The sequence below is a fragment of the Lynx canadensis genome, chromosome B3, assembly GCF_007474595.2.
Source record: "Lynx canadensis isolate LIC74 chromosome B3, mLynCan4.pri.v2, whole genome shotgun sequence".
Classification (NCBI taxonomy): domain Eukaryota; kingdom Metazoa; phylum Chordata; class Mammalia; order Carnivora; family Felidae; genus Lynx; species Lynx canadensis.
In genome coordinates, this window is record NC_044308.2 from 116,607,284 (window position 1) to 116,631,447 (window position 24,164).

General features: G+C 41.2%; 1 protein-coding gene across 12 annotated transcripts in view; it reads left to right on the top strand.

The window, feature by feature from the left end:
• SIPA1L1 (signal induced proliferation associated 1 like 1) overlaps positions 1-24,164 on the top strand; it is a 362,478-nt gene that overhangs the window by 16,690 nt on the left and 321,624 nt on the right. For all 12 annotated transcript variants that reach the window (XM_030319459.1, XM_030319465.1, XM_030319461.1 and 9 more), the window contains one exon: positions 20,804-20,887. The gene's annotated coding sequence lies outside the window, so the exon portion shown is untranslated. The remainder of the gene's footprint in view (positions 1-20,803; positions 20,888-24,164) is intronic.

Below are 24,164 nucleotides of genomic sequence, written 5' to 3' on the forward strand. Positions count from 1 at the left end.
CCCAGAGCCTGACGCGGGGCTCGAACTCACAGACCATGAGATCGTGACCTGGCTGAAGTCGGACGCTTAACTGACTGCACCACCCAGGCGCCCCTCGGAGTAGACATTTGAATGAGCATCAGAAAGGACTTTGCTTGGGTGTGACAGGCTGCATTCCCCTTGGCGTGCCTAGGCTGGATCATTCTGGATGGGTCCTTGTAAAGGCCATTCAGATAGTTCATGGGGGCTTAAGGAGGTTGGTGGTTCTGTCTCTATGGAGTGTTAGAATCTTCTGGGGAGCATGCTAAATACATGGGTTCTCTGCACCTTGGACATTCAGATTGAGCAGTCTGCGAAGCCAGGCTTGGAAACTTTTGAGGCAGGTGACTCTTTTAGTCCTTGAGATCCTATGAGTGTCTCATTTGTTTAACAAATTTTTATTGCATTCCTGCACTGTGCAGCAGTGTGAACTTGTGGGTTTTGTCTTCATGGGACATAGAATTGAGGGGGCGATGCAGATAGACAGGTGAAACCATGTAATTTCTCCTTGGGTAGATGGAGATCCTTGGAGGATAGGGACCATTCCTTATTTTGTGTGTTTATTTGCTCCAGAGGAATGGGCACATTGGCATTCATTCTTGGGTGGCAAACTGATTAACCTACTGTTGCCTGATTTATTCCCTGTTGCAAGTCTTGTTACTGTGTTTTTTATCCAATTGTTTTCAGACACCTTAATTTCTTGGTTGAAAAGGAGCCACTCTCTTTTCGATTGCTTCATGGCAGGCTCGACCTTTGGATTTTGTTGCTTCCTAGTTATAAAATTTACAAAGACTACCACGTACTTAGTGCCCAGTGTGCCAGACCCTTCATGTCACATCACTGCTAATCTTTATAGCAAGCCTGAAGATAGACATTAGGACTCCACGAGTGGGAGCCAAGCTGTTGAGTTCCTGTGATAAACCTTCTTCCTACATGAACATACATTGCAGCAGCCACTGAGTTGGGAAATGCAGTCACCTGTTGCAGCCATGTTCTGGCTGTGTGCATAGAACATATTTTATTGTTGGAAATGCTGCACAGCCTGTCTGTGTAATAGGGTAGCTGTGACCATCACCCTGTTTTAAACACTGTCCACACTGGTGATAGAGGCTCTCCATCCATTTCTCCAGTGAAAGGCTGGTCTTGCTGGTAGAATTTTTAAGCACAGTGTGTAGTTTATCACTTGTCTGTGTTGTGCTGCAGTGGAGAGTTAGAAACTGTTTTTTATCTCCAGTGATGATCTGGGTTTCCCAGAACTGGCCTGTGACCCATTTGGGCCATTTCTTTTCCTGTATCTGTTGTAGGACTTTGGCCTGTCAAGGTGACCTCTACAATGCTCAGCTAATAATGGTCATAAATACCTTTTGCTGAACTCTACCAATGAATAGGTTCTTTGTTTAGATCATCTTATTTTATCCTTGTGGAATTCCTGTGGAATAGGTATGATCAACAGACGGCAAAGCTGAGAAAGGTTAAGTAACTTGCCTCACTTTCAGACCCTTAACCTTTTTGTGTCTTTCCGGAGACTCAGGCATGGTTTTGCACAGGCATTACCCCATTTCTTTTAATTTCTCTCACCTCCTCCTGTTGTTGGTTTCACTAAGAAAAATTAGGTGGTAGGTGAATGAACTTTTAGGAGGTGCATCTGAGCAAGTATATCAGACTCCTCGAGAAAAATTCTCGGATAATATATTTAATTTTCTCCCTTCCATTGGAGTCAAGCTAATGGTTGTTGAGTGTTCTCTCTGGCCTGCTGAACTTACTAAGATGTAGGAAACAGCCTCGTACAGGGCTCACACCTGCGAGAAGTTCAAGGACCGGGGTTGCAAATGTGTCTAGTGCAAAAAGCTAGATGAAATGTAAATATTTATGGTGATGCTGAAATAAATAATAAATCTTCACAGAGTTCTTAATAGTGACAGAATTTTTTCCTAGTAAGAACATTTTCACTTCACTTCCCAACTGAAGGCAAGACAGGAAACGTGAGAAATGTATTTTCTGGCTGAAATGCTTTCAGTCTCATCTTGGAGCATGGGTTCTGCTGTGACATTGTCATCCTGTCGTTGATTTCCACCTATTGCCCTAAAATTATCATACTCTCATCAAGTCAGCATCTGCTTTGTTTTGAAGTAAGTGCCTTTTAAGAGCCAGGAGGCATATTAGCAATATACAGATTTTTTTTTTTTAACGTTTATTTATTTTTGAGAAAGAGAGAGAGGCACAGCATGAGTGGGGGAGGGGCAGAGAGAGAGAGGGAGACATAGAATCCAAAACAGGCTCCAGGCTCTGGGCTGTCAGCAGAGAGGCTCACTTGGGGCTTGAACTCACAAACCAGGAGATCATGACATGAGCTGAAATTGGACACTCAACCAACTGAGCCAGCCAGGCGCCCCAGCAATATACAGATATATAAAGAGAGGTTAATAAAACTGAAGTTTATTGAAAATACAAAAGCAGGTGTAAGGTTGGTCCTGGCAATCAAGTGCGCTTCTAGGAAACACACATTCAATTGATCAGACAGAATTGAAGTCACTAATAAAAGGAAATTTAGTTAACTTAGGTCATGGTAAAAAGGAAAACATTTTTATCACCTTAAATTTTCTATTGACTTGTGAACATTGTATGTTTATTGAATCCAGTATACTGTTCTTTAAATTTTATGTTCAGGTCCTTTTCCAAATCAAACATTTGAGACTTCTCTTCCATGTTAAATCAGTCCTCAAAGTTTTCTGCTTTGGTGTATTAGATAAGGATTTTTGGTGGAGGGATAACATTGCTGGGGTGGTTTTATCTTAATTCCCTGTTTGCTTTAGTATTTAGGTTTATTATTTAATCTTAAGAACAAAGATTAATTTTAAAGAGTGTTCCTCAACTTTGGTAGCTGAGCTGGGCTTCGGTGTGCCCTCTAAGTGGGGCCCAGAGCCCAGGGGTTATTTTAATGAACTTCTGGGCGTTGTTTAGAGCTGGACGCACAAGGACTTAAGCTCTGCTCACTACCCTGTTCTCGGTTTACCCCTGCAACAGTGAGTCGCCTCAGTAGTTCACCTTGTCTGTGGGTCACATGCTTTTCATGTCCGACTGCTTTGGATTTTTGAAAGCTACCTTTTTAATAATATATAACTATGATAATCCAAGTTCATTAAAGACATACCACATCCATACCTTGGTCTACCCACCAGCTGTTAACAAAGTCCATTTCTAAATAGTACCCACATATTCATCAGGCACTCGACAGATACTGAGCTGTTTTGTGTCAGGTACTGACTGCTGTGGCGGAGGTCCTGTGTTGAGTGTTGTGCAGATAATTTAGCAGACCTGTTCTCTAGATGCTTCCAGCTCGTTGGGGAAGTCGGGAAGAAGGGAGGAAGATGTCTAGTAGCAGACAAAGGAAATCATTTAAATATATTGGCTTTTCTCTTCTCTTCTGGCTTTGTATTGTGAAAGTATTGCATAAGGTTTTTTGGAAAATTTGGAAAATAGCAGAAAACATGAAGAAAAAGAAAAAAGTCCTCCACCCTTTTACCACCCAGTATAACTAACCACGGTTAATGTTTTCATGTTTCCTATCTTGTAAAAATGGCTTCTGAAAACAAGGAACCAGCGATTTTCCAGTAATCTGGAGGTGAAATCTGAAGGTGAAATCTGACAGGGGGAAGGAAGAGGCCCTGGGAAAACTGCAGCATTTTCTGCCATGGGCAGCCTTGGGGGGGGGGGGGTGTCTGGATTCCTCTGGAAGAACACGCTGGGAAACAAAACCAAGAGCAGCTTTGACCTCCGATTTCTCTGTGAACAGTTTCTGAGTTACAAGTGAGTTGTGTCCTAAAACTTTGTAAGGTGGGATTTGGCATTCTAGATGTTCTTCTCAAATGTTGATTTTATTTTAACCTGTTGGATATGAGTAAGACAAAGCCTGCCCTGGAGGACAGGGTGTGAGAGCTGATTTACAAGTTACGGTGTGTCCACTGAGTGCTCATGGTTTAAGACCAGGAAGTTCACAACAGGAGAAGCCAAAAAAGGAAGTTTCATTTTTTGAAAGTCTGTTTCGTACCAATACTTTTTTGGATATTATTGTCTCATTAATTTTCATAGCCAACATCTGAGGAAGGAATTGCCCTCATTTGTGCAGTTTAGATTTAGAACGTGGACACAGAGGCTAAGGTGCATTCCCGTGTTACACAGTGTTTCTTGGTAAGTGGTAGTGGCACATGTGGGCTTTGGGACTGGAGACCTGGTTTCCATCCTACCACAGTGACCTCAGGTGGTTCCTCAACCTCTTTCCTCTTCTTTATTATTTTTTAAAGTTTATTTATTTATTTTGAGAGCGAGAATGCGAGAGAGTACATGCGCAGTCTGGGAAGGGGCAGAAGGGAGAGGGAGTGAGAATCCCCAGCAGGCTCCATGCTGTCAGCATAGAGCCTGATGCGGGGCTTGATCTCACGGACCATGGCATCATGACCTGAGCCGAAATAAAGAATCAAATGCCTAATCGACTGAGCCACCCAGGTGCCCTCCTCTTTTTTAAAAAGGGGACAGTGATGATGCTTAGCTCACAAGGTTATTGTCAAGAAGAAATGAGACAACGTAGTCACGCCCTCCCCACAGTTTGGGTTTAGTACCAATAGATGGGAGCTCTGATTATGATGGCAGTTGTGCAACAGCATGTATAGGCACATGATAGACACCCAGTCCATGTCAACTGCCCATCCTCCCTTCTTACAAGCGTTCCTAGCTTTTTAGCTTTCCTGGTGGAAAGATACATTTCATTTAGGTTGTAATGGTGGGTTCTTGGAAACATATTTCATCTGTGTTACACGGGAATATCCCATTGCATTATAGTTGTCTTTGAAAAGTTATCCTGAACATTTTCCCCTGGATGTTAGATGGGGGAAGGCTAGGGGGAGGAAAGCTAAGAGCTCCCTGATGAAGGAGACAGCAGGGGGCAGAGGGAGGAATCAACCTGGGTATCTTCTCAACATAATTTGCTCCCTGCCTGCCTCAGCAAGGACTGCACTAAAGCCAAGTGTGGCTGGGATTTGTCACTGAGAAGAGTTTAAGAGGGCAGGGTGGGTGCTTATGTAGGAAAAATGTTATCCTTGCTTATCCATGCTTTTTCATTCACACATATTCAATCAAGAGTTTGTTGAAGTTCTCCTGCATTCCTGCCACTGTCGGTCTTTGGGATTCAAAGGGCAGTCCATTCTCATGAAAGCATGCCAGGTTGACAGACGGGTAACAGAAGAGTACAAGTCACCTATTAAGTGCCAGGATCGAGAGAAGCTGGGGGAGCTTTGTCAAAATATGTTCAAATAATTTTTCTGTGTTTTCTTCTCCTGTTAGACCTTGAAGGCCAGGACTGTGTCTTTTGCAGTTTTGTATTCCTAGAGCCTAATCTTACATGCATCCTTGAATAAATATGTATTAAGTTCAGAGCTGGCACAAGGGTAAGGTAGTTTATAAATGGTGCATTTCATCTGTCTGTATTTTTGTGGAAATCTCAACCTGATAAATGGAGACACCTGATAAGTCCTTGATCTATTCTTAGAAGGTAAAAGAAGGAGTTGTGACTCACTGATTTATGCTGAGAACTTTGGGTGAAAGTGGCTTCCATTTCTTCATGATGAAGAGTCTTACAGCCTAGAATTTTAGAAGGAGGTTTCACAAAGCTCAGAGAAAAGATACGGTACCTCCAAGGCCAGCAGGACTATAAAAAGGAGTATGGTTTCGTCCAGATGGGTGGGAAGCTCCAAGAAACAAAAGTTGTGATTGTAGATTCCAAATCACACTGATAAGCAGAAATGGGGCCCGCTTCTGAAGGAGGCAGCACAGCTGTTTAGGGCCATTGCAAAAGAAGCCAGATTAAAAAAAAAAAAAATAACAGCTTTATTGATATATAATTCACATACCATAATTAGCCCATTGAAAATGCATAATTCACTGGTTTTTAGGATATTCACAGCTTTGTACAACCATCACCACAGCCAGTTTTAGAACATTTATATCACCTCAGAAAGAAGCCCATGCCCTTTAGCTCTTGCCCCGCCCCCCCCTCGTCGCTTTGGACCTAAGCAAGCACTGATCTACTTGCTGTCTGTAGATGTTTCATACAAATGGAATCCTATAACATGTGGTCTTTTGTGTCTGGTTTCTTTCACCTAGCATGATGTTTTCAAGGTTCATCCGTGTTGTAGCATGCGTCTGTACTTTAGTGCTGAGTAATAATTCCATTGTATGGTTTTATACCATTTTTTTTATCCATCATTTGATGGACATTTGGGTAGTTTTTACTTTTTGTGTGTTAAGAATCATGCTGCTGTTCATGTGGTAAGTTTTTGTGTGCACATGTTTTCATTTCTCCTGAAATTGCTGACTTCTGTAGTAACTCTGTGTTTAACCTGCCAGGCTGTTGTCCAAAGTAGCTGTACCCTTCTGCTTTCCCACCAGCAGTAGGTGAAAGTTCCAGTTTGTCCACATCCTTGCCAACACTTGTTGCTGTACCGTATGGTGTTTTATTTCAGTAGTCCTTATGGGTGTGAAGTGGAATCTCATTGTGGAGTCAGTTTGCATTTCCTTAATGACCAATGATGTTGATCATCACGTGTTTATTGGTCACTGTATTATCTTCTTTGGAGAAACGTCTGTTCAGATCCTCTGTCCATTCTAAAACTGAGTTATATGTCTTTTTACTGTTGAGACTTAGGAGTTGTTTGCATGCCCTGAATCCATATCTTTGATCAGGTATGATTTGAAATAATTTTTTCTTATTCTGTGGGTTGTGTTTCTACTTTGTTAGGAAGCCAGATTTTAAGTGGCGTACAAAAGTGAAAGGGGCACATAAGTAAGTATGCAGATAAAAGGATAGACCGAATGGTTACAGGTGTTTACAGGTTATATCTAGGATGACCTAGATATAGGTGGGGAAAAATCTGAAATTACCACAGTGATTTCTACAGACCGTTATAAGGATAGTGCATATCAAGTGCATCATAAAGATGAACTCACTGTGGCACAAAAACAGACACTCAGATCAATGGAACATAATAGAGAACCCAGAAATGGACGCACAAGTGTATGGCCAACTAATCTTTGACAAAGCAGGAAAGAATATTCAGTGGAATAAAGACACTCTTTTCAGCAAGTGGTGCTGGGAAAACGGGACAGCGACATGCAGAAAAATGAACCTGGACCACTTTCTGACACGATACACAAAAATAAACTCAAAATGGATGAAAGACCTAAATATAAGACAGGAAGCCATCAAAATCCTCGAGGAGAAAGTAGGCAAAAGCCTTTTTCATCTTGCCCACAGCAACTTCTTACTCAACATGTCTCCAGAGGCAAGGGAAACAAAAGCAACAATGAACTGCCGGGACGTCATCAAAATAAAAAGCTTCTGCATAGCGAAGGAAACAATCAGAAAAACTAAAAGACGACTGACAGGATGGGAGAAGATATTTGCAAATGACATGTCAGATAAAGGGTTAGTATCCAAAATCTATAAAGAATTTGTCAAACTCTACACCCAAAAACCAAATAATACAGTGAAGAAATGGGCAAAAGACATGAATAGACACTTCTCCAAGGAAGACATCCAGATGGCCAACCGACACATGAAAAAATGCTCAACATCACTCATCATCAGGGAAATACAAATCAAAACCACAATGAGATACCACCTCACATCTATCAGAATGGCTAACATGAACAACTCAGGCAACAACAGATGTTGGCGAGGATGCAGAGAAAGAGGATCTCTTTTGCACTGTTGCTGGGAATGCAGACTGGTGCAGCCACTCTGGAAAACAGTATGGAGGTTCCTCAAAAGTTAAATAGAACTACCCTGCAACCCAGCAGTTGCACTCCTAGGTATTTATCCAAGGGATACAGGTGTGCTGTTTTGAAGGGACACATGCACCCCAATGTTTATAGCAGCACTATCAACAATAGCCAAAGTATGGAAAGAGCCCAAATGTGCATCAATGGGTGAATGGATAAAGAAGTTGTGGTACATATATATGATGGAGTATTACTCGGCAATCAAAAAGAAAAGAATAAAATCTTTCCATTTGCAACTATGTGGATGGAACTAGACAGTATTACGCTAGGCAAAATTAGTCAGAGAAAGACAAATATCGTATGACTTCGCTCATATGAGGACTTTAAGACAGAACAGATGAACACAAGGGAAGGGAAGCAAAAATAATATAAAAACAGGGATGGGGACAAAACAGAAGAGACTCATAAATATGGAGAACAAACTGAGGGTTGCTGGAGGGGTTGTGGGAGGAGGGATGGGCTGAATGGGTAAGGGGCATTAGGAATCTACCCCTAAAATCACTGTTGCACTATATGCTAACAAACTTGTATGTATATTTAAAAAAAAAAAAAAAAAGAATGTTTTAATCGTAAAAAAAAAAAAAAAAAAAGATGAGGCTCAGTAAATCATCAGAAAATGAATACTTCTGTGTAATCACACGGGGTGAGAACGAGAACACCACCAGCCCCCTAAAGCCTTCTCATGTATGTTTGCTATCACTAGCCTCCATCTTCCCCAGAGGTAACCACCCTCAACTTCTAACACCATAAATTTGTTTTAAAAGATTTTTGAAATTTGTAGAAATGGGATCCTAAAGTGTGCTTTCATTTGTGCCTGGTTTCTGTTGTTTAACTTGTAAAATCTATCCATGTGTTGCTTCTAACTATAGTTCTTTTTAAGTACTCTGTAGTTTTTCATTGTATGAATATACAACTGTTTATATATTCTATTCTTAAATTTTTTTTTTAATGTTTATTGTTTATTTTTGAGTAGGGGAGAGAGAGAGAGAGAGAGAGCAAAAGAGCGAGCAGGGGAGAGGCAGAGAGGGAGACACAGAGTCTGAAGCAGGCTTCAGGCTCTGAGCTGTCAGCACAGAGCCTGATACAGGGCTCGAACTCACGAACTGCAGGATCATGACCTGAGCCAGAGTTGGATGCTTAACAGGCACCCCTATATATTGTACTCTTGATGGATATTTGAGTTTCAGTTTCCTATCTTTGTTCTGCCCTTTGAGGTGCAAATGGGCATACATTTCTGTTGGATATATATCTAAGAGTGGACTTGATGTGACAAAGAGGGTATTTGTGTTCCACTTTAATAAACATAAGTTATATGCAAATTGGTTTTCAGTCTATAAAACAAGATGAGGAAGAAGAAAGAAGCTAGACCGTTTAATCTTATTAAAGGAGGGAGTTAAGAGTCATTCACTCTTTCCTCTGCTGTTTTCTCTAGCAAAGAAAGTGGTTTTCAGACAGAGAATGCTAGAATACAAAAGATACAGTAAAGGGAGAGAGTTCCCATTCAGTTGAAGAAATGAGTTGTTTCCCAGCATACCGAAAACCCTGCAGTTATTTTCAAGGAACCCGCTTGGAAACCTCAAGGTGAGAAGGTGAGAGAAACTCCTGAAACCAGTGTTTTTGTTTTCTAAAGAAAGGAACATGGATTAAGTTTCATGTGAATTTCTGGCAGAAATCGAGTCTAGGTTTAAACAGGTGATTTGATAACACTGAGAGACAGAGGTAGTGGTTATCTGGAGTCAGGATGGTTTCTGTCATTCCAAAAATATTTATTCTTCCAATTCCCAGAGGGTCCTGATAATCCTGGTGCCAGAAATACACAGGTGAATGTTAAGGTCCTGGTTTAGGATATTAGCTTGTAGCAAATTTTCATGGCGCATTTCCTTGCATGCATCCTTTAAATGGCTCCATGTGGGGAAAACAGATTCTGGTAAGTAAGTAATTACAATATGTATGCAGAGTGCCCATAAATCAGGTCATAAGGTGCTTTGTGACCCTGGGAAGGAGAGGGGAGAAGAGGAAGTCTTTGAAGAGGTGAGGTTACTTCTAAAATGGGAAGAGTGGATAAGGTGGGGAGGGCAGGTACTAGCTGGCGTGGGTGTAAGAGCATTTCTGCTATCCTGGGTAAAGTGATTAGGAGAAGCTTTCTACAAACGGGAAGATGTGGCTGGCTGACCACTGATTGGCCTCACAGTGAAAATCTTTGCGTGTCATGCTGAGGAGTTGGGACTTTTATCTTACAGGCTAGAGTAGCTCCGGAAAGATTTAAAATATCCCTGGAGCAGACAGAGCGGATTTGCACTTAAAAAGTTTGCTAATAATGTGGAAAATAAAAAGTACTAATCTGAACCTAGGGCAACAGGAAGCTCTTACAAGAGCGAAGGTAGGGAGTCCACAGGCGGGGAGGCCAAGAACAGGAACAGATTCTAGAGGGATTTAGGAGAGACTAAAATAAATCATTCTGTGCTAATTTTGCATTCTTTTTAAAAATACATTTTAAGAAGGTTGGATAGGTTATTAGTTAAGGGACTGCTGTCTTTTTATTTCAGCAGTGTCTAGTTTAACAAAATGCTGTTCTTATGAGTGAGATGGAAATACGAACTGGGTGTTTGGTGGGTTTGTAGCTTGTTGAAGAAATATACTTTACAAATAGGTTTAAAAAAAATGTTTAGTTTTTTGAGAGCGCCAATGGGGGAGGGGCAGAGAGAGGGGAAAGAGGATCCAAAGGGGGCTCTGAAGGGGACAGCATTGTGCCTGATGCCGGGCTCAGTCTCAAGCACCTTGAGATCATGACCTGGGCTGAAGTCTGACACTCAACCTGAGCCACCCAGGTGCCCCTAAAATAATAGTTTTAATGGATTTGTGTCAGCTGGGATGGAAACCTTTCCTGTTGTGCTGGACTCTTTATTTCTCTGGGTTATTCATTTTTGAGTGACAGAGAGAGACAGAGTGCGAGTGGGGGAGGAGCAGAGAGAGAGGGAGGCACAGAATCCGAAGCAGACTCCAGGCTCTGAACTGTCGGCACAGAGCCTGATGCGGGGCTCGAACTCACTGTGAGCGAGATCATGAGCTGAAGTTGGATGCTTAACCAACTGAGCCACATAGGTGCCCCTCTGGGTTACAACTTTTATCTTTTTTTTTTTTTTTTAACACAGTTTTGTTTTTGTTTTTGTTTTTTTTACACACTAAGCCCTATGCCCAACATGGGGCTTGAACTTACAAAACTGAAATCAAGATTCACATATGCTTTACTAAGTCAGCCAGGTGCCCCACAACTTATCTCTTTTATCACAATGGTTTTATTGTTGGCAAATGTACATGTGAAGCAAAATTAGAAAGGTAAGGTAATGCAGTTGACAGAATCAAGGTTTTAAAATACATGTGTTCTGGGGTGCCTGTGTGGCTCAGTCACTTAAACATCTAACTCTTGGTTTTGGCCCAGGTCATGGTTTTGTGAGTTTGAGCCCCTGCGTCGAGCTCTGTGCTGACAATGTGGAGCTTGCTTGGGATTCTCTCTCTCCCTCTCTCCCTGCTCCTTGCCCCCTGCCCCCCAACTTGCACTGTCTCTCTCTCAAAATAAATAAATAAACTTAAAAAAAAAAAGGAAGATGCACATTCAAGGAGGTGAAATTGGAGGGGACAGAAATTTTATTCTTTCATATTTGAAGCATAATATGTACAAGTACATAAATATACAGTATATATCTGTGGTATTAACATTTCGTGGGGGAGCATGATTAAGGAAAATGTCTAAAATGTCTTCTTAGGGAGTGATAACAAAAAAACGTTGAGAAACACTGCTTCAAAAGAATTCAAGGGTTGGGGTGCCTGGCTGGCTCAGTCGGTGGAGCATGCAACTCTTTGATCTTGGGGTTGTAAGTTCAAGCCCCACGTTGGGTGTAGAGATTACTTAAAAATAAAAATAAATCTAAAAAAAAAAGGATTTAAAGGGTTGGAATGGTGTGCTAAAATCTGTGGTGGTAGTGGGTGGAGAGACACCTGAAAATGTCTACATTTAGGACCAAAGACCCTGTTATAAAATTGGAATATTTCTTTAAAAAAATTTTTTTTTTAATGTTTATTTATTTTTGAGACAGTGACACAACATGAATGGGGGAGGGTCAGAGAGAGGGAGATCCAGAATCTGAAGCAGGCTCCAGGCTCCAAGCTGTCAGCACAGAGCCCGACGTGGGGCTTGAACTCACAGACTGTGAGATCATGACCTGAGATGAAGTCGGATGCTTAACCGACTGAACCACCCAGGCGCCCAAGATTGGAATATTTCTTGACTTATATGCTTATGTGGAGGAAGAAAAAAAATAGTGTTAAGTTTCTTTGTTAATTTTATTTGACCTTAAACTCACTATGAGTCTGCAAGGTGGATTTTGCTAAGAAACAAGTTAATGCAGCCTTAGGCTTCATTTATAAAAATGGATGTTACAGAACTTAAGAGTGTTAGCATTGTATTGTACCTCAAACTGGCCAGAACCTGATTTGGAAATCTGAAAAGTGGGAGCGTCCAGTGGATGATCAGGAAGATGAGAGGTCCCAGAACCACGTGGAGAAATGTGAACGAAGCCAGAACAGAACTGGCTTATTGTTCAGTGTACCACAACGACTGTAAGAATTAATGGCTCGAATCCACAAACAATTGAACTGGGCAAGGCTGTATAATTAATAAATGAATGAAATCAGTATTTATTAAGTGCCTGCTATCGACGCTAGGCATTGTTCTAGGCACTGGGGACTCAGTACACGCTCAGCAAAATGGACAAAATACTTGTGCTCATGGAGCGTAGTGTTTAGTGCATGGAGACCGACAATAAACAAGGTAAGTTTGTAAAGTATATCCAGTAGGTGAAATAGTATTCCGGTATTGACAAGTACTGAGGAGGAAAAGTAAAGGGTGGAGGAAGGATGTAAAATACTGGGGAGTGGTGGACATGTTCGTGAAGCCAGGCCAGAGAAAGCCTTATTGAGAAGGTGATTGAAAACAAAACAAAACAGAACTTTATAGTACAGTATAAAGAACATAAAGAGTGCAAAAAGCATAAGTATGCAGTGGGATGAGTTTTCTTGAAGTGAACACGTTTGTGTCATCAGCACTCAGATTAAGAATAGAATGTTATTAGCCCCTCAGAAGGCTCAGTCACCCCTTCCCAAAGTATTACCCCATTGATCACTAATTCCAGAACTTGCTATTGGCCTGTTTGTGAGCTCTATATTAATGTAATCATGTGCAGTATATTCTTTTGTTTCTGGCTTCTTTCATTCAACATGGTTTGTGAGATTCATCCGTGATCTTCCAAGTATCTGTAGTTCATTCATTTTTGTTGCTGTAGAGCTTTCCGTTGTATGATGATGATTCCTCGGCAAGTGAGTAGTGCTCCCTTTTCTGTGTTTGTCTCTGGTGAAGACGTCTATGGGGGATGTAATTAGAAGTGGACTTGCTGGGTCGTGTGGTATGAGTCTGTTCATTTTCGTAGATACTGAGAAACAGCTTTCCAAAGTGGTTATCCACCGGCATGGTGTGGGAGCTCCACATTCTTGACAACACTTGATATTTATTGCCTGCCATTGAACTAGCTGTTCTGGTGGGTGTTAGAGGTATTCCACTGTGGCTTTAATTTGCATTTCCCTGTAGATTTAGGGCAGGTGAGGACTTTTTCATATGTTTATTGGCCATTTTGATACCACTTTTTGGGGCGATGGAAATGTTCTGTATCTTCATTGTGGTAGTGAGAGGTGGTTGGTTACGGATGCGTTCTGAGAGCAAGGCTGACATGATATGTTTATGATCTGGAAATGGGGTGGGGAAAAGAGCAGCCAGGAATGGCATTAGGTTCTATTTTTATTTTTTGCCTTAGCAACCTGAAGGAGGGGAGGTGGGACGTTGGAGATAGAGAAGGTGCAGAAAATCTGGAGCAGTGGTACCAGGCTTGCATGTTACAGACCTAATTTAAAAAAATTTTCAGCATTTTGCGAAGAAAGGCCATTTGGATACGAAAAGAATAGAAAGGACATGGTCTCAAAATAAAGAGCAACCCTTTCAATTGCATAAATGTAGCTAGCTTTATGAAATACTCATAAACGATCCCCTCACCCCTTATCTCCCTGAGGACCTACACTCGTGGGCATTGGTTTGCAGACTAACTTTGGAACTCACTTAATCTGTAGTATTACATACGTATTTTTTGTCTTCGATATTACTGATGAATGAGCATCATCTCTATCCTTAAACTTGCAGTAGATTGAGGTTAGAGTCTAAATATGAGAAGCCATAAAAAAAGCTTCAAAGCAGGCCATGTGTCATTTCTAGCCCAGAAATACTCCATTTCTTAAAAAAAGAGCCAGAGCAAGAGCCAGGTGCATCTCAAGGGCACATATGGTGCACGTGTAATCATAGTAAAGCTCTGAACTCATCTTAGTAACTTCCTTGCCTTGAAGCTCTGTGAAATTATTGTTTCTCAGATTTTGTTTTGAAGAAGCCAAGCTCGGAGTTTTCTTTAGCAAGTTCATTTGCCTCATCCTTAGGGGAAAGTACCATTATTTTTGACTGTTGTGTATTTCCATTCTCCCCACCACCAGTGTGAAGTTAGCTAAGTGTGCTGCAGAGCATTAGCTAAAAGCAGTTCGGGCAGCTGGAGTCGCTCTGAGTGCCTGTGACCCAGAGCGTGGTGGGCGCTAACTTCAGCAGACCTGTCTGGAATCTCTGTTCATGCATACTTGTGCTGTCCTTTGAATCGAATACCCACTCTCAATTTGGCAGAGCTGAGTCGCCTTCTGAATGAGTATCATTGTCATTAATTGGCTTCAGAAGTGCGTAAGTGATCTTTTACATAAAAGTTTTGCCTTTGAGTATTACCTGAGAAATATTTTGTGCAGTTTGATAATATAGAGTAATTTGATTATTCAGAGATATCAAATGTCCTTTGCAAGATTCTCCTGCCACTTCAAAGAAAAGTATTACTAACCACTGATTGCTTTTCTCATCTTTGTCAACTGATTTTATGGGACTTAATGTCTTCCTACCAAGAAGAGAGTTTTATTTTAATACATGCAATCACTTCTTGGTGTTTCCAGTCTGCTTTTGGTGTGAGATAAGAGGGTAATATTTTAGTTACCTGATGTGCCTGTGGTTTTAACATTTTGGTCTTGCCCCGAGGGATGGGTGAAGGTAAGTGAAAAGTTCATTGCTGCTTTGTGAATTAAGTTGTGCCTTGGCACAGAGTGCTGATCATTTTGGCGTTGCAACACGGTATTAGATCACCTTGTCTGCAGTTTGGGAATGTTTGGGAAAGTGCAGGCTTCTCCATAAACTTGAGCTGGTATAGAAAGTGATGTTTATCGTATCCTGTCCTCAAATATCTCGCCAAGTTACTGTCATCAGACTCTTTATTGATAGAAAATTAGTTAGGCAAAAATCATTTTCTTCTCCTTGCGTAGCAGAGGTGATGAAATTTATGAGAAAGTGCATATAAGGGAAGGTTGGAAGTGTTGATTATGGATTTGAGCCCTGGCTGGAAACAAAGAACGCTTGACTTACAGTGGAATGTTCAGTGTGTTACTCGTGTCTTTCAATCTTAGCTCTTGTATATGGAAATAATGAAAGGGATATGTGCCGTGTGAATTGGTCAGGGTTTTTGGTTACAGATACTGAGATCTGTTCTACTGAGTGTAAGCAGAAGGGGATTTATGAGGGGTGATAGGCAGCTTAGCAAATCGTCGGGAGGGCTGAAGAAAGAGCCCATAGGCTGAATTTCTGGGAATGGTGGTCAGTGCTGCACCGTGGAACTGGCCCTGTGAGGGGGCTGCTGCCCCTGCCTGAGTCAGGATTCTCCAAATCAGGAAGCCAGAGCCAGGATCCCTCCACGCTGCCAGCAGAGTGGCTGCTTCCCCCTTGCTTCTTTTCCCACGTGATGTGACTCTGTCCTGAAGGAGTCCCATGTGGTACGTGTGGTTGGCAGAACCTAATTCACAAGCCTTGCCAATACTGTAGGGCAAAGAAAGCTAGAAACCTAATCCTTCCATCCCAAATCACTGTATTTGCTTTCTTTTTAATTCTGTGTTGGGAAGGTAAGCTTTCCACAGAAGGGAGCTGGTAAACAATGGTGAGAGCAAGTACAGATTTGGGGCCTCTGAATACGATGCTTATCACAGCACCTATTTGTAATAGTATAGTAGTAAGAATACTAATAGATTACAAGTAACTTTGAAGGAAGCCTAGCATTTAAAAACATGCTTTTTAAAATTGGGGGTGATAGTGCGTGAGGTATGTTTAAAATCCCAGCAGGTGCATGCTTGTGTTAGTTAGGATTTCTGTATTAGTTTAATAAGACTATGTTGATAATAAAGCCAAGACAAAAATAACTGTCTTTTTTTTTGCAAGTTCTTTTGTCCTTAGTCAACTAGTCCAGACTCGTTCTTGTGAATCTTTTGATCCGAGAGGGAGAGTTAAGACTCTGTGCGTGGGTCAGTATAAATTCATTACTTTCTCAGAAGAACAAAGTATATGGATCTGTGATGGTAGGTTAGCATTATTATAATTTTTTGGGTGTGGTTATTTACCTAACTTTTTTTCTGAAATGGATCTAGCCCTGGAAGGGATTTGGAAATCATGTGGTCCGGTGCTCTGATTTCATAGTCGAGGAAATCGAAGGCCAGGGAGTAAAGAGATTTGCTCAGGGTTCGACAGCTGGTCGGTGGAGGAGGCCTCCTGATTCCACAGCCTACCTGGTCTTTCCCCAGTAACCTCTCTGGGGAAGCACTGGTTTCTCCCCATTGGGATGAAGCCCCAGTGCCTCCTGGGCTCTTGTGCTGAGATTTAAGTCCTGGTGTCATAGTTTGGATGGCTCAGTGGGTTGTTGGTTGGATAATACTGCGTGCTATTCTTCTGTGCGTCAAGTAATACTTGGAAATTTATTCCTGAGTTTTAAGGAAAATGGATCACAGAAGTAAGAATTTTGTTCAAACTAACACGGGGGGGGGGTGGCGGGGAGAAAACCCCTTCAATGACCATGCCTAATTGAAGATGTAAGTTTCACTTGGCGTAAACTGATGTGCAAAAATGAAGGCGGTTTCCCCACAGCTCTCTTCTGTTTACACTTCTGGGCTGTTCATAAATTTGCTCCTATGCCGTTCTTTTGGGGAGGCGTTGCTGGTACACGCACAGTCAGTACAAGGTAAAAATTACTAGGAAACTTTAGTTTGACTCACTTCTCAGCTCCTTCAGGTCTGTGCTCAGGTGCTGCCTCTGTTGTGAGCCACTTAAGGTTGCAGTTTACCTTCCCTTCGTTCACTCCTGAATCCCCTTATTTTGCCGCCCTGGACTCCTTTTCCATAGCACATGGTCCCTCTCACGATACAGATGTATCTCCCATGTCATTTGTGTTTATGTTATGTTTACTGCTGATGAGTACCTGATATATCTTACGTCTGTATTACGTCCATGTATTCTGTGGGTTGTGTCTCCATTAGATTACAAGCTCCATGGCAGACTTTTGTCAGTTCGTGTATTCCCACCAGAAGAGTAAGTGGTGCCTGCCCGTAAGAGGTAGTCAGTATACAAATGCATGAACTTGGCAGAAGCAACTACTCTTTAGGGTTTCTACTGGTAAAATGCCAGGTTCACGGTCCTCATGTTTATGTTTTTTTCATGTACTCACCGGGGATGGCAAAATCACCAACTGGTACGTGAAGAAAATAAATTATCTTAAGGGTATGAGTTGTGTTGTAAACAAGTTGTCAGGAACTTCTTGCTTATTTGGCAATAAGCAAGAAACTCAGTTTCAGATGAAAAAAAAAATCATTACATTTGCAGATATTAGTGGAACATGGAACATATTCTTTAGACTTTAAAATGTAGATTACTAAATGGTCAAAATGTACACAGAAATTCTCAGATACAGATTTGGGTGGTAGCTGGTTTTAAACCTAATTGATAGAAAAACTTTTCATTTTCATCATTGGTGGCACATAAGCCAGGTTTCAGACTATCAAGGTCCTGAGGCGGCAGGGGTGGGAAGAGGAAGGAGTCAAGGTCTGGGGAGAGTTGAAAAAACACTTAGTAGTCATCCAGATGTGAAAGTACATTTCCACACCTGTTCCTAGAAGTTGAAACACAAGACAGGGAGATACATTGAATGCAGATGAAGTCCATCGTTTTCTAAAATTTTCAAAATTTTCACTTATCTAACCTGGTGGTAGCTTCCTGCTAAGTTCTGGGGCATAATGTAACTTTTAAATGCTCTTTTTTTATTGTTTAAAGATATGTTTGACTTTTAGAATTCAAGGGAAATAAAGATGATCCTTAATGTCTTAAGAAGATGTTAAGAAACCTAGGAAATATCTTGGAAATAGACTATACTGGCTTTTTATGTCTGCTTGAGCCCAAAGGGTAAATGACTTGCCCGACATTACACGATGAACTCATGGTAGAATTGGTACTCATTTTTGTCACAGGTTTTAACTGAAGTGTCCTTAAGAAGAGAGGAGAGTGTATAGGCCTTGGAGATAGGTAACCTAGGGGCAGTTATGAATTTGTTCATAGATTGATGTTTTATCTTAAAGGTTTCAAAAATTCATGCAGATATTTCATCCTATACAAATTGCATTCTTCTCTTTTGATGTGTCTAAGCAGGCACATTTTGTGCTTGAGGAATTGTCATCTGGAATTGGAGGAAATGAACAGAATCAAAGATCACCTTACATTATTGTGTTAGAAGTGTTTAAAAAATCAGAATCTTAAAAGAAAACTACAGTGGAGCAATAAATTTATTTGATCTGCTCTGAAGTTAAAAATACATTATAATAGAGGAAATTAATTATAGTGCAGTGAAAATATACCTTGTTTTCACCTCAACTTGGGAAGAATGGATTGCTATTTTTGTTAATTCAGCATTCTGTAAGTGAAGGAAGGCATCTTGCTTTGTATTTTTTTTTTTTTTTTGCTAGAGGTACAGGTTTGGAAGTGATCAGTATTTTTTTAAAAAGAGGCTTTTAGGGGCACGTGGGTGGCTCGGTCGGTTAAGGGTCCGACTTCGGCTTGGGTCATGATCTCGCGGTCCATGAGTTCGAGCCCCGCATTGGGCTTTGTACTGACAGCTCAGAGCCTGGAGCCTGTTTTGGATTCTGTGTCTCCCTCTCTTTCTGACCCTCCCCCATTCATGCTCTGTCTCTCTCTGTCTCAAAAATAAAAATAAATGTTAAAAAAATAAAAATAAATAAATAAAAAAAGGCTTTTGTATATAATTTTGTACATATGGTTTCCCTGAAGATTAGATCATGTTTGTGTGGAGAAAGACAGCCAGCCCCTCCCTACCCCTTCCCCAAGCAGGGAATTAATTACTCTAAAGGTTTTGCTTCTTAATCTTTTGTGTTAATCTTTTTTTTTTTTTTTTTTTTTTGCAACACATGGTTAAATGAGATTTTTATCCTGCAGACTGATTTGTAGCTTGATTTTAATAGGCTCCAAGATATTGTTTCCACAATTGATGAAAGGGCAGGGTGTGATAGGAAGAGCCCCAGGCTGGCAGTCAGGAGATTTTGACTTAATCTTATCTGTAGGATGAGGGTTTTACAGTGGTAATGGGGTACTGCAGTCTCTTCCAGCTCCAGGAGCTTATGATACGTATTTGTTCATAATCTGCTTAGTACCTCCATACCCGTATTTCCTAAAATGTAAATTTACAGGCGGTGTGCGTGTTTCAAGTTTCACGGTCTCCCCAGGAAGCAGTTCCCTCAGGATGAATACTTTGGGGGCCTGTGCCCCCTCGCTTCAATCTGGCTGGTGGGTTCTCCTATGTGACTGCAGGGGAGTCACTCCGAGAGAACTTGTCGAGCAGTCACTGGTGACTCATGAAAGACCCTTCCTTCTGCTGCTAAGCAGCCTAAGTTCCATTAGCCTCTTAGCATTTTTGAGACAACCCCCGAGGGTGAGGAATTTTCAGATGGGGCCTGGAATCTTTAGGAACTGGACAGTTGCCGCCCTTGAGCAGTTTGTCACTTGGAGTCCTTGTATTGATGTTGGAAGTAGCCATCTAAATTTTTGTGGTCTTATTACATTTGCAGATTTTCCACTGGTCAGAGGTGCAAATGTGAGGAGGCCTTTGGCAGAAAGGCCCCTATGATTGTTTCACCACGCTAGTGTCACGTACCCGTGGTCTCTTTCTCCTTGAAGTTGTCCCGTGGCTTGTGTGTTTTCAGTTGTGTGTATCACACTGGCTAGTTTACTAGCTCTAGGTGGATACGCAGAAATACCCTGCAGAATTAACTGGATTCATGTCCCAGTCTGGCAGAGTTGTATGTTGAGAAGCCCAAATACAGAATGTGTTGGCAGGCACGTCCTGGCACATGGTGAGTGATTTGTGGGTGGGAAGCAGTGCAGCTCTGTGGTTAAGACAACCGGGCCGGAAGCCCCTGCTCCACGATCGCGCTTGATTGTAGTTTAGTGCCCAACACAGACTCGTTTGTCTTTTTTTTAGAAATCATAGCTCCAAGGTCAGAGACAGCCATAAAGCCCCTGGATTATTTTGTGATGTAGCTCTCATTCTTTTTCACGTCTTCTGGATTTGAAGTTTTGAAGATTTGAAGTTTTGTGCTCAAGTACAGTCTGGATGGAGTAAGGTACCCGTTAAAGTCTTCTTTTGAGGCTGAAGAAAGCCTTTATTTCTCTTTCATTTCCCCAAGGTATGACAGTATTAGAGCAGATGGAAGGCTGGAGTTTGAGCTTAAGTTGTGTGAAAACTTTATCAGCCAATTGGCTGACTCTTAATGATGAGACAGGAAGAACCACCCACGTTTTCCATTTTGGATTTGAGTCACAGAAAACAGGTTTCCTGCAGAAACCATTTGGCTTCAACAAGTGTACGGAAATCTCATCTTTGATCAGATTGATGTTTTTATCTTCATTGTGCATGTATTTCCAATTAATTATTTTCCCCTTTTTAATCCATAGGTTCAGTTTCAAATGTGAATGACAGTAAACTAATATCCAAGATTCCTGTATCCAAGAAGTAGATCAAAAGGACTGTACTTTCAGGTAAGGAGCTAATTTTACTTTATCTTTAATAATACACAGCTGCTTTGGCAGGAGTCTGGCATGTCCCCTACCCCCTTTCACATGAATAGAAGTATAGGTGAATTTTTTAAAAGGCAGCAAATTGATTACCCTAGACAGGTTTCCACCTGTTTGGGATTATAAGAGGTGTCAGCCGAGTTGGCTACTTAAAGCCATTAGAGAAGCAATCAATATGTGATGGCAGTTAACACACATATACACTCATAATGGCCTAAAGTTGTATTTAAGTTTTTTTTTTTTTAGATGGAGGAAGGAAATCATCCTTTCTTCTAATACCTACCCTTTCCTTCCCATAATTGATCGATTACTCTGTCATCTATTTTCCATGTATTTGAAGTTTAAACACATAGATGATTTTAAGATTAATTTCTCTACCTCTGTGGCATCCCAAAGTACAAGAATAGCTCTGGGCATAAGAGATCATAGGAAAAGCCCTGTACTTGAAGTAATTTGGAATTTACAGGGCTAGTATTTAGAAATGCATTTTCCCCTGGAGGAAAGGGAACTGTGCAAACCAGACACAAACAGCTCCCCCCAATCAAAAAAACATTTGCATAGAAAACATTGTGCTGAGTTGGGATTGTCATAGTTTTCTGGATACAAATAAAAGCATATTTCATAGAAGTCATATATTGGCTTTTTAATCAATTACCTAGTTTTTCTAATTGATTTTGAGGCATTGAGTCCTCCTCCCACCCCCATATTAGCTTTTGCACCTCATTACGATGGTTATTTTTCAAGTTTAAAATATGTAAAATTCAATTTTAAATTAATAGCATCCTTTGAAGAAGGACTGTGGCAACTGGGTGAGTAATCCAAAAATCACTGCTCAATAAAGCATTGTAGGATGGCTCTTGTAGCAGGCTCTGTCTCCTGACTGTGTTACCAGTGAACAGCAATTAGTTTGCAAAACATGAGCACACCAGCAAAGAGAGCTCAGTAGAGACAAACTGGCTTGGGATTTATAACAAGCTGCAGATGGTGTATGGACATAATTTCTTTCCAGTTCATCCTGGGATCAGCTTAGTCAGACCTCTGTAGTAACTCTTTTTTTTTTTTTTTTTTAACGTTTATTTATTTTTTGAGACAGAGAGAGACAGAGCATGAACGGGGGAGGGTCAGAGAGAGAGGGAGACACAGAATCCGAAACAGGCTCCAGGCTCTGAGCTGTCAGCACAGAGCCCGACTCGGGACTCGAACTCACGGACCGAGAGATCATGACCTGAGCCAAAGTTGGATGCTCAACCGACTGAGCCACCCAGGCGCCCCTGACCTCTGTAGTAACTCTTAACTCACCTCCCTGCATGGCTCTCTGCAAGGGTGAGATCCCCTTACTCTCTGCTGAGAACTCTCCTGGGCCTCTCCCACTGCCTGTCACAGCAACTCTCAAACTTTTGGGTCTCAGAAACCCTAGCATTAAAATTGTTGAAGCCCCAAGAGAGCTTTAGTGTTGATGTTGATTATATCCATTACTACTTACTGTATTGAAATGGAGAAAAATTTAGAACATTAGAATATATAAGCTTGCATTCCCTTAGCTGCAGAGTGATGACATCATTGCCCCTTAGCTGCAGAGTGATGACATCATTAGTCTTGCAGTTTCTGGCAAACAACTGTACGTTTAGGAGAGAAAGAGAAAGAAAAGGCAAATTGTATACTATTACATTTAAAAGTTAGATTTATTGAGGCATAACTTATATACAGTGAAATTCACCTTTTTGAGTGTTCAGTTCTTCTCTGGGTTTTGACAAATGCATTGTGGTTGTGGAAGATAAAGAACATTTCCATCACTCTAGAATGTTCCCCTGCCCTTAGCCTTACACCCTCTGACCTTTTTCTGTCCTGTAGTTGTGCTTTGTCCCAAATGTCATGTAAATGGAATCGCAGAGTCGTAGCCTTTTGAGGCTGGCTTCTTTCATTTAACATAACACATTTGAGATTCATCCATGCTGTTGTGTATATTCACTGGTTCTTTTTTTTTTTTTTTTATTGCTGAGTCTTATTCCAATGTATGAAAATACTTCTGTTTGTCCATTTACCAGTTGGAGAACATTTGGGCTGTTCCTAGGTTTTGGTGGTGATGTGTCCTAGCGTTAATATTAAAACAGTTTTAACCTTAACCTTTAACCCTGCGAGGGTCTCAAGAATCCCCAGGAGCTGGAGACCTCTCTGAAGACCTCTGACCATGTTGCCTGCGTGTGATGTGCCCTCTGTCTAGAACGCCAGGACCTAGCTCGAGGGTCTCCTCTGTGCAGGCCTTTCTAAGCCCTCTTCCTACTGTCACCCCTGGGCCCCATGTCTGGTCTGCTCATCACCATCTTTGAACTCTGCTGTGCCTGCTCCCAGGGCTCGGCAGTTACTTGATGTGGCAGCTTCCTCACCTCTGAGGGCGATGCCTCCGCTCTCAGTCCCAGCACATGCCTGGTACATGTTTGAATGAATAAATAATAATTCCTTTACATATGTGAGGCATTTTATTATTTATAAGAGATTTTCTCATAAAACATTCATCCCTCATTTTCAGCTCTGCAAAGTATATATAGCAAAGTGATTTTTTAAATATCTTTTATTTTTATTTTCATCAGATAAGGATATCTGTGGTCTTTACCAAGCTGTAATTTAGAATAACCCGGGAAGCTTTTAATAAACAGATTAAATGCTAATCTCTGGAGATCAGGCTTGAGTTAGTACTATTATTTAAAAAAACATCACTGTTGAACCTGATGTGCAGCCCACAGAGAACCATTGTCCTAGAACTTGGTTTACTGTGAAGTCTTAGCAATGACATCGTTCAGACTGGAACCCTGATCCTTGACTCCTACTGGAATGCCTTTTCCTCCACACTCCGGACTCTCCCGTGACTCTCCCGTGAATAGAAGCACTATAGAGATTTAGAGAGCCTTGTTGTAAGATGACCGTGTTTTCAATTTGTGTGTTTTTAATTTATGGTGTTCTGGTGTGAAGACCAGAACAGTGAATTTAGGATGGGGGTGGGGGCGGACTGTGTTTCCGTTTTGACTCTGCATTTATTAACCTTGGATTAATAAATACTTAAGTTTGTTCTCAGGTTGTTGTTTTTTTTTTTTTTTTTTTGAGAGAGCTTGTGCCCATGCGAGTGGGGGAGGGGCAGCGGGCATAAGAGAATCTTTTTTTTTTTTTTTTTAATTTTTTTTTTTCAACGTTTATTTATTTTTGGGACAGAGAGAGACAGAGCATGAACGGGGGAGGGGCAGAGAGA